Source organism: Dendronephthya gigantea, unplaced genomic scaffold (assembly GCF_004324835.1).
Source record: "Dendronephthya gigantea isolate DGI-Jeju-01 unplaced genomic scaffold, DenGig_1.0 000042F, whole genome shotgun sequence".
In the NCBI taxonomy this organism is placed as follows: domain Eukaryota; kingdom Metazoa; phylum Cnidaria; class Anthozoa; order Malacalcyonacea; family Nephtheidae; genus Dendronephthya; species Dendronephthya gigantea.
Window position 1 is genome coordinate 1,064,110 of NW_021163052.1, and position 11,383 is coordinate 1,075,492.

The following is an 11,383-nucleotide window of genomic DNA, read 5'->3' on the forward strand; positions in this document are numbered from 1 at the left end:
TAATGTGTTGTACTTTTTTTCCTTATTCGCCATATTTTTGTGAAATATTTGCGGTTTTGTGAAGGTGTTTGAGTTAACTGGCGTGCGTTTTTAGCTTATTTGGCGTGAGAGTTGCCTACCTTGTCATAATATAAGACTGTTCAGACAACATGAGCGTCGCGCGAGGCCAGCGAGATCAGTTCTGGGCCGCCTATGTTTTAAACAGCATTGAGGGTTCAAACAAAATCATTAGGAATACACAACATATACATAAGACACGATAAACTAGTCATGGAATTAATACCCTAACTTAAAACTAAGGTTTTAGGTCCATGTTTAGGAACATTTCACGCACATGTGTATTTTTTCGTTTTCCAAATAAGATGACTTGGTTGTAAACGCAAAGAATAATTCATTTTTGTTGCTTTGAAAAACTGAAATGGCTTTGATGGGCAGATATATTCTGGTATCATTACAGTAATCCATCGGTGATTTCAAACATTAACTTATTCAAATTTTGAACGGCATTAATTTTTAACGATGCTTATTTAGTTTTCAAAAACGTTTTTATCCCACATGTTCATTTTATATTTTGAATTACCCAGGCTAAGGGACGATGACGAGGGTGCGGCGGGAACTGGGCCCACGGAGACAACACTTGATCCGACACAGTATGCTTATCCGACAAACGACAAAATTAAATTTTGGGATCTGCCTGGTGTCGGTATGTGACATAAGGATTAATTCATCTTTATTTCGTATATGTTGTCTGGTTCATAGCAAATATTTAAAAAGTTAAGCAAAAGTTTTTGACCTGGCGAGAACATAATTACGTCACATTTCTCTTTGGATATATTTCAGTGTTTCATGTGCCCACCATAGTTTCCACGACAGAAAGTAGCCTTTAATTGTCAATAGAACTTTTGATATTTTTAACGTCCTTACTTCATTAAGAGTAGTGCCCGCGTGCCCGCAGCTTTTTCATATCACTTTTACAATTCACTATCAAAAAACTCCTGACAGCAATGATTTCTAATAAAATATGCATCTTTTTCTTTATTGTGGAATCAGGATTAGTTGAGGATATTAAATTAAAATGAGACAACTAAAATTTCAGGCACTCCAAACTATCCCGCTGAAACATACTGCGAAAAAGTCGGTTTAAAGAATTACGATATATTCCTCATCTTAGCAGCAACACGATTCACTGAGAACAACCTCAAGTTAGCTCGATTTGTGCAAACCATCGAAAAATCTTTCTTTTTTGTCCGCACGAAGATCGATATTGACGTCTGGAACGAAAGTAAAAAGCGATCGTTCAATGAAAAGGTGCTTTTGAAGAAAATAAAGGAAAATTGTTTGCAAAATTTGAAAGAATTGGAATCCAAAGAAGAAAATATTTTCCTCATTAGCAACGATAAAACCGACAAGTGGGATTTTGCTCGTCTCACACAAGCTATTTTAGATGTCTTGCCAATGCGTCAAAAGGAAAGTTTAACATTAACCTTAAACCTGTTGACAACCTGTTCGAAAGACTTGTTGAAACGAAAAGTCAAAATCCTTCGAGGTAGTGTAACGAAATAACTCTTCGGAAAATAAAGCTCGTTCATATTTTCTCATTGAAAAGTAGTATACTATAGACCAATTGCGAAACTTAGTAACCGCGCCTTCGCTCAACACGGAAACGAGGCTTATTATGCAAAAAACAATATTTGTATTTTTTGCAGTACAAAGCTATTCGCCGAGTTATATGCCGTTTTTCGCCTTTGTTTTACATATTTTTCGATACCTTTCAGCCTGGTTTCATCGTTGTTATCATAGTTTTCAGGTTAGGAAGTTTTGCCTTTCAATTGAGGCGTTTTTGTGGTGTTTTCATTAATCTTTTCGGCTGCTTTCGTCGGGGAAGTATGGAAAAGGCCGACACAAACTCAGGTAAAAATTTAGTTTTTCCAAACTATTTCGTCTCAAGTTTTGAAAATGTATTTCATTTTTCTCCCTCTTATTTGTGCAAAATTTGGCGATATATATTTGGTGCAAAATCTATGTTTTTTATGTCAAAAATTATTGAAAAGTCACGATCGAACAAACCACCATGTTCACATTTCTCATCTAAAATTTTTTTATACCAATTTTAATCGATAAGATGTAATTTGACAGCAATTTTACAGCTCAGCAAAAAATAGTAGAAATCTGTTGACAAAAACTATAAAAGATAAAATAAGCAACGGAGTTTTATGTTTATTTTCTTTGTGTATATAAACTACAGTACATGTGATGTGATGCCGACTGAAAAGCAAAACAACTCTTCAACTTGGCACACATGCATGACATGATAGTAAAATACTTATAACCAAGACATTATATCATTGTCTATTTTGAATTGCAATTTGAATATTCCTTTTCCGGCAATAACATACAATAAAGGTAGCCACAATGCGAGCTGCAGCGTTTTTAAGATACACCTTTACATGATGGCAAAGCCGAAAGCGAAAAATATTTAAACCGGAGTTCGCAAGTGTTTTTCCGTTTATGATGGTGAACGGAATCGTTTCCTTTTCAAGTATTCCTGGTTCACCCTTATTAAACATCTATTGCATGGTAGTAGATAGAAAGAATAGTGTTTTGTACTAACACAAATGCAGAATTCAGATGCAAACTCAGATGCATTCGAATTCGACTTTTATAAAATTCGACCTTCAGGCCGGCATGCAAGCTATGCATCGTCTGTACTTTATTAAAACAAAATAAACAAAAACATTTCAGTCAGTTACTTTTGACCATTTTAACAGTATTACTGTGGTATAAAGAAAAAAAATACAGTGATATTTGTGAATAAATTTGAATAAATGAAGCCATTTCAGTCATCAGGTTTGAAAATTATATAATCTGACTGTCACTTTTCAATAATTTTTGACATAAAAAACATAGATTTTGCACCAAATATATATCGCCAAATTTTGCACAAATAAGAGGGAGAAAAATGAAATACATTTTCAAAACTTGAGACGAAATAGTTTGGAAAAACTAAATTTTTACCTGAGTTTGTGTCGGCCTTTTCCATATTTCCCCGACGAAAGCAGCCGAAAAGATTAATGAAAACACCACAAAAACGCCTCAATTGAAAGGCAAAACTTCCTAACCTGAAAACTATGATAACAACGATGAAACCAAGCTGAAAGGTATCGAAAAATATGTAAAACAAAGGCGAAAAACGGCATATAACTCGGCGAATAGCTTTGTACTGCAAAAAATACAAATATTGTTTTTTGCACAATAAGCCTCGTTTCCATGTTGAGCGAAGGCGCGGTTACTAAGTTTCGCAATTGGTCTATATATAGATAGTAAAGGAAGTTAAATAAATGGTGCAGAGACCTCAGTCCGTTTGTCTACCCAAAGAGGAGAAATTAAAACAGCTGGAATCGAAATCGCTCGATAACGCCTCAACCACATGATTGCTATTATTAATCTATACACGCAAAATCATTAATTCGTTTTAGGTCAAATTTGGATGGTCGCGGCCACTTCAGGAGCGGGTGCCGTGATTCCAGTGCCTGGGTTGTCCATAGCACTTGACACCGCCCTTTTAAAAAAGGAAGTGAATTTCTACAAAAGCCAGCTTGGCCTACCTGATGAAAACTCCAAAGAGTTTGAAAATATGACTCCAGAAAGCAAGGAAGTGGTTCGAAAGTTTTGTTTGACAGGCGGAGCGGAAATAGGGGAACTTATTGCAGCTTACAGCCGAAATTCTATAGCAGAAGAATTCATGCGATTCATACCGTTCGTTGGTTCTGTCATTGCGGGAGGAATTTCATTCACATGCACCTATCATTTCCTTCATGGTTGTCTCAACGAATTGGAAAAAGCTGCGTTGGAGTTTCTTGAAATTCTGAACACAAGACTAGCAGAAGATTTGCCACTAGACTAGGGGTGCGACATTAATTAAGCTATGGACCACGGTTACCTGATTGGCTGAATAATTAAAGCAAAAACAATTCACAAGGTTTCAAGCCTTATTCGCGAATTTGATTCAAAAACCACTAATAGAAGTATAGAAGACTTAAAAATTAAATTTGGATGAGAAAATGAGAAAATTTGATTTCTTGGCGATTGTATTAAAATGCAACAACACGTTATAGGAATAGCCGGATATATAATTATAGCTAATTTTCCTTTTTCCGCGAGGTATACAGAAACAATAAAACCAATATATTATAGGCTTAATGTTGAATATAAAGAAGATAATTAATAAAACCTTGAAATTCTAAAAAGTATTTAGATTGCGTCCCATAGCAACCATATATTTCTATTTAATTTTTATTCAATGATTGTACTCTTTTCGTACTCCTTTAGTACTGGCTGGCTCTTGGCAGTACTAAATGTCTAGCACTGAGAGCAATTCATTTTATATTAGCTATACGTTTCTTGTCTAGAATATACAAAAGCCTGAACCCGACTCTACCTTTATTCAGTTATACTAAGCCTTATGATGATCGATTTAGCAGTTAGAATTAGCTATAGGGGTTATTTACTAGGTTTAAATTAAGATAAGTGTATTCGAATGTGCTAACCAATCCACTTCTTATGCGAATGCATGCCAGACAATTTAGCCTGTTTCCGGTTACTGTTTAACTACAGAATGGCCCTCACTAATCCTTCCTCACTGGCTGCTACAAGTATATAAACAAACCTTCCTCAAGAGTAGTACCCACAGCAATGCATTCTAGTAAAATGGGCATCTTCATTATCAGTTCAACTATACAAAGCGTACATACACATTTGAACACAGTGAGTTGGCGGAACGTAGAAACACTCAAAGTAAGTACTTCGATCATCAAAGCGTTGTAAAACGGCTGTTCTATTGAGCCAGAGGTCGGCAAACAGTGGGCAATATCCAGGGTAACGGCAAATTTAGGTGTTGTACTTTTGCTATATGTATTTTATAGTAAAAGTTAAAGGCCATCATTGTTGAAGGTCAGTATATGCAAGTTAGTTTATATGCAAATCACCATGTCACAAATTTCTGGTAATGCTTTCCTGAGGTAGCGAAATCTAAGCTTATATTATGACATGACTTAGACGAGTCGATTTACTGTTATAAAGTAAGTAAGTAATAATATAATTCGCACCAGCAAGATACATATTTACATTATTTTTTCCACACATTGTTAAAACAGAATTAGCACAGGGTATCCGAAATAGCTTTAACACTAATCGAAGTCAGATAACCTTATTTCAGTATTCGAGCCACTGTGGGTCAACATTAGGTGAATGATCATGGTGCATAATTTTAAAATAAAATTTGTATCGATCAAAGATAGCCTCCAAATCTTTTATTTCTGTTGTCATATTGACAAATATGCTTATAAAGACATAAAAAAGTATAAATAATAAAGAAATAGTAATCATTAACACCAGATTGATATGGATTGAATAAGAATTTTGCGGAGCAAGAAACCGACCTCCATCTTGCTCGCTGACCGCTGGCAGTTATTCGGAATCAAATGTACATAGCCAAATATAGTCACAAAACCGAAGTTAACATCACCCGTTTTTCAGCTGCTTGAAGCCCCAGTTACAATTTATGGACTCTTATTTACAGCTTAGTAATGATAAAAGTTCAACCTTCAAAACGTCAAAACAGTACAAAATCTTCAGGAACTAATATATAGATAGTAAAGAAAATTAAATAAATGATGTATAGACCATTCGTCCAAGTCCATTCAGTTTTCCTTATGCAACATATAAACATATGTTGAAAATAAAGATGAGGACTAATAATTAAAACTGCTCTAATAGCCTTTTTATACCGTAAACCTCCGTATATAAGCCCCCGCCCCTTAATATAAGCCCACCAAAAGCACTAACGCGCACATTGTTTCAAATAATAAGCCCTCCCCACGAATATAACCGCCACGATTGGCTGAGTGAACTATGTTGACAAAGTGCTTAGCATCAAGCAGGTATGTTTATTATCACACTTGGAGGCAAATTCGGTCCATTCCATTGCATGTTAAAATTACTGTAAAACCTCAATCAAAATTTGTAACTTGGAACTTTGTAATTATTTGAAAAAATCAGCTAAAATATGGGAGATTCATCAAGTAATCAACACCACCGACTGGTTCACCTTGGTGCAGACGCAGAAGAGAACTTTGAGTATATATACATGGCAGATGTGCCACAACAAATTCAGGAATATGGCTTGGAAGAAATTGTAGAATTTTGGACACAAAAACTAGAAAAGTGGAGAGATGTAGAGATAAACATCGGCGTAACAGGTGATTCAGGGACTGGAAAATCCAGCTTTATCAACGCCATAAGAGGGTAGGTATGATTTGTATCTAAATCTTTTAGGCAAAGCGAATTTAAACTGTTGTAGTGAACTTAAACAAAGAGAATGCGGTTTGTTTACTTCGTAAGCAAATTGAAATTCCGAATATATAAATAAATACTCCACTATATCATCGAATGAAAAAAAGGGATAAATATCGCCAAACGATGCTCTTGGAAATGTGATATAAACTATATCATCATATATTTCTATTTCATTTTTACTCAATGATTTGTACTCCTTTTGTCTTTTCAATGTTTGAATTTTATATTTTCCCCTTCTGTCATGATTATAGGTGATTTGCGGGGCAGGAGGTACAAAACAGTGAGAAAAAGCTTCTTCTGCCCAACATCGCTAATCACACGTTTTGCTCGCAGATATCGAAAGTGAAGAAGCAGCAACTTTAGCATGGCGTGATTCAAGCATATAATACCGCCTGGTAATACCCGAAGAATGAAAAATTCCTTTTCGCAATTTTTGTTTTGTCTCTCTTTTAAACAAACAAAATCATTCGGAGTACACCTACCTTTCTAAAATTGGGAATTGTTTTATAAAAAGGTTTTTAGATGTATCACAAAAATATGAAAAAAAAGTAGAAAAGGAGAAAGATACAAAAGATACCATGGAACTTGATACGTACCTAACGTAAAACCAAGATTTAGGTACAAGTTTAGGAACATATCACGCACATGTGTATTTTTTCGTTTTTCAAATAAGTCGACTTGGTTGTGGACGCAAAGAATAATTCATTTTTGTTGCTTTGAGAAACTGAAAGGAAATTTTTATCTCTTTGATGGGCAGATAGTCAAGCATATTCAAATTTTGAACGGCATTAATTTTTAACGATGCTTATTTAGTTTTCAAAAACGTTTTTATCCCACATGTTCATTTTATATTTTGAATTACCCAGGCTTAGAGATGATGACGAGGGTGCGGCGGGAACTGGGCCCACGGAGACAACACTTTATCCGACACAGTATGCTTATCCGACAAACGACAAAATTAAATTTTGGGATCTGCCTGGTGTTGGTATGTGACATAAGGATTAATTTATCTTTAATTCGTATATGTTGTCTTAGTAAATATTTAAATACTTGTTCATAGAAAATATTTGAAAAGTTAAGCTAAAGATTTTGACCTGCCGGACGAGAACGTAATTACGTTCCGTTATTTGGATATATTTCAGAGTTTCATCACCTTCGTTGTTTCTCGCCTTTGTTGACTATTCGCTCATGGACAACTCGGACTCGTCGTCTGATTGTTAAATAGAACTTGTGAGATTTCTGATAACGTCCTTACTTCATCAAGAGCAGTGCCCGCGTGCCCGCAGCTTTTTCATACCACTTTTACAATTTACTATAAAAAAACTTCTGACAGCAATGATTTCTAGTAAAATATGCATCTTTTTCCTTATTGTGGAATCAGGGTTAGTTGAGGATATTAAATTGAATCGAGAGTTATTCGAGACAACTAAAATTTCAGGTACTCCAAACTATCCCGCTGAAACATATTCCGAAAAAGTCGGTTTGAAGAAATACGATACATTCCTGATCTTAGCAGCAACACGATTCACTGAAAACAACCTCAAGTTAGCTCGAATTGTGCAAACCATCGAGAAATCATTCTTTTTTGTCCGCACGAAGATCGATATTGACGTCTGGAACGAAAGTAAAAAGCGATCGTTCAATGAAAAGACGCTTTTGAAGAAAATAAAGGAAAATTGTTTGCAAAATTTGAAAGAATTGGAATCCAAAGAAGAAGATGTGTTCCTCATTAGCAACGATAAAACCGACAAGTGGGATTTTGCTCGTCTCACACAGGCTATTTTAAATGTCTTGGCAATGCGTCAGAAGGAAAGTTTAACATTGACCTTAAAATTGTTGGGAACTCGTTCGAAAAACTTGTTGCAACGAAAAGTCAAAATCCTTCGAGGTAGTGTAACAAAATAACTCTTTAGAAAATAAAGCTCGTTCATATTTTCTCATTGAAAAGGAAGTAGTATACTATATATATATATATATATATATATATATATATATATATATATATATATATATATATATATATATATATAGATATATATAGATAGTAAAGAAATTAAATAAATGGTGTATAGACCTAGTTCATTTATCTACCCAAAGATCGAGGAGAAATTAAAAAGCTGGAATGGAAATCGATCAGACAACCCCTCAACCACATGAGTGCTATTATTAATCTATATCTGCAAAATCATTAATTTATTTTAGCTCGAATTTGGATGGTCGCGACCGCTTCAGGCGCCGGTGCCGTGATTCCAGTGCCTGGGTTGTCCACAGCACTTGACGTCGCACTTTTAAAAAAGGAAGTGAGATTCTACAAAAGCCAGCTTGGTCTACCTGATGTAAACTCCAAAGGGTTTGAAAATATGACTCCAGAAAGCAAGGAAGTGGTTCGAAAGTTTTGTTTGGCAAGCGCAGCGGAAATAGGAACCCTTACTGGAGCTTACAGCGGAAGTTCTACAGCAGAAGAATTCATACGATTCGTCCCGTTCGTTGGTCAAGCCATTGCGGGAGGAATTTCATTCAGATGCGCCTATAATTTCCTTCGTAGTTGTCTCAACGAATTTGAAAAGGCCGCGTTTGAGTTTCTTGAAATTCTGAACACAAGACTAGCAGAAGATTTGCCACTAGACTAGCATCACTGCCTTTAACCATACAGGACGAAACAGCAATTTGTTCGATGAAACTTTATAACTATACCTATTATAGGATTTGAACTTATGTTTATTCTTTTAACTTATTGTCTCCAGAACTTAATTAGTTGCATAAGTGCATGGGAAGGTAATACATGCTCCAGCCCAGATTTGATGTATAGTTGAATGACTTGAATCATCTGACTAAGAGGGACCACCTAAAAAAGAAGAAAGTAGCTGCGACAGTAAAGCTTAGAAGCAATTTGGAAACTACCTTTGGAAGTTACCTCATTTATATAAATATAGGTTTCGCTGCACAAAACATTGTCAAAACTTTCCGCAACTGGCCAGGCAGTGACGCGATTTCGTCAGCTCTTGAGGAAAAAAGACTTCCATTTAAAATGTCAAACGATAATAAATATAACCGCAGGGGTCGGTTGTATCAAGCATGTTTAGCCATATGGTTTAGCTTAAACGCTGGATTAGTTCAAAATAGAAAGCAAAATAGAAAGCCCACAAATATTATAGCGAAGACACATTAAACAGCATTAAAAGGTAAATAAAGCTCCAGAGAGGTGAGTAAAAGCATATTTTTTAAATGAAAAAGGATACTTTATTTCTAAAAATTAGAATGGTAAAGAAGAGTTCAAAGACACTAGTGTTTTATGTGTGCAAAATTTATTTAGAATAACGCGTTAAAGACAGGCGTTTATGCATGTGCAAACTTTAGGAAAATATGTCAAAAGGGACCGTGACAAACTTTGAGCCTACCGAATCGCAAAAGATGGAAGGAAAAAGTTTTGACAATGCATTAGATCATAAGGCAAATGAGACGGCTGCATCCCATGGCCTGAGACAACAATCCGCTAGCATTGACAGGACTTCAATCGCGTCTGTTGCTTTCTTCAATGAATTACACCAAAACGAAAACTTCGCTGGAAATGAAAGTATTGAGACGTCAGAACCAGCAGGTTTTAATTAACGAGACCGAATGCATAAAATTCGCTGAAAAGTTGTATAAGGTATTTCCGTTATGACTTGTTTGGCACGTACAGTGATATTAGGTAGGATTTTCTCACAATGATGCATGGATGTAAACTAATAGAAAAGTTATAAATATCGAGGAATCAATTGTTTTTTTTTAATATAGTACTGATCTCTAAACTACTGGATCACGTATCTGTTTACTTTTTATTACATGTATATTTTACAAAGCGCGAGCAGGCGGGTACGAAGCTGTAACAACTCTTAAATTATTTGCTATTCCAGTTAAAATTATCGTTCAGTTTATTCAAAAATATTGACTGGTTTTTTGTGCAGTTCTTATAACGCGCCAAAGTGCTATCGGCTGTGCAATTCTGTCGTTACTGCCCCATTTCCAAATCAACGCTAAATAATAACTCACCTATAATACGTCTTTTCATGGAGCATCCCAAAAAAAGTGGCGTAAGCTGTCAATATCTGATGTTGATCACATCACTGGAGCTGAAACAAATGCTTTCACGTTTCTAGATCGTTGAAGAATTGCGCATTGAAAGGGTAATAACTAACATAAATATCAACATATTGTGTTTGAGATTACTACGAGGCAATATAATAATATCTTGCCGTAAAATGCACGATAAAGAAGGAAGGATTTAGAAAACAATATTTTTAAAAAATGTTAGCCAAGGTAAGTGATAAGGAGAATGAGTCACGAATACAGAAATTGATGGCGGAGAAAAGCGACCTGCATGGAGAGAATAAAAGTAAGTGCATGGTGGTTGCCGAAGGCAAAAATGGCAAATAGTCGGAAAGGTGTTGGGAAATGGCAACTCTTTTAACTAAGAGTGTACCAAAAAGGTCGAATTTTTCTTTTGGTTCTTTCCGAAGGATGATGAAGTTTTACAAAACCAGGTATACTGATTCAAAAGCACCGCGTGCAGCAAGATGAAACAAGGAAATTCGCTCTCCTTGTCTTCAAGTTATAATTCATGCATCGCTTAGAGCGTTATAAATGCTGGGACTAGAAGCCACGTTAGAATACTTTGAAAAATAAACAACGCCATGCATATAAACGGCGTCCCGCAAAAATACATAACTAGCGTTCCGCAAAAAATATTTCCCAAACGCAAGTTTTCGACGTTGGGAGAACTCGTGTATAATAATAAATGTTTTCAAAAATGAATGCAAAATTGAGGAAAGTTCTCTTTCATGTATTATTCTATGTTTGGTCGTTGTCAATAAAAACCGACAGCAGGTGGCATTCATAAACAAGACTGCACGTCATGCACATATACTCGCATTGAAATTTCGACTCCATAACTATAGATATAGTAGCAGGATCGATCGTGGATATCCAAAAGTAAAGGTATACACAAGTTTTTAATGTGTTTTGTTTTCCGGCTATCATAAATTTATAT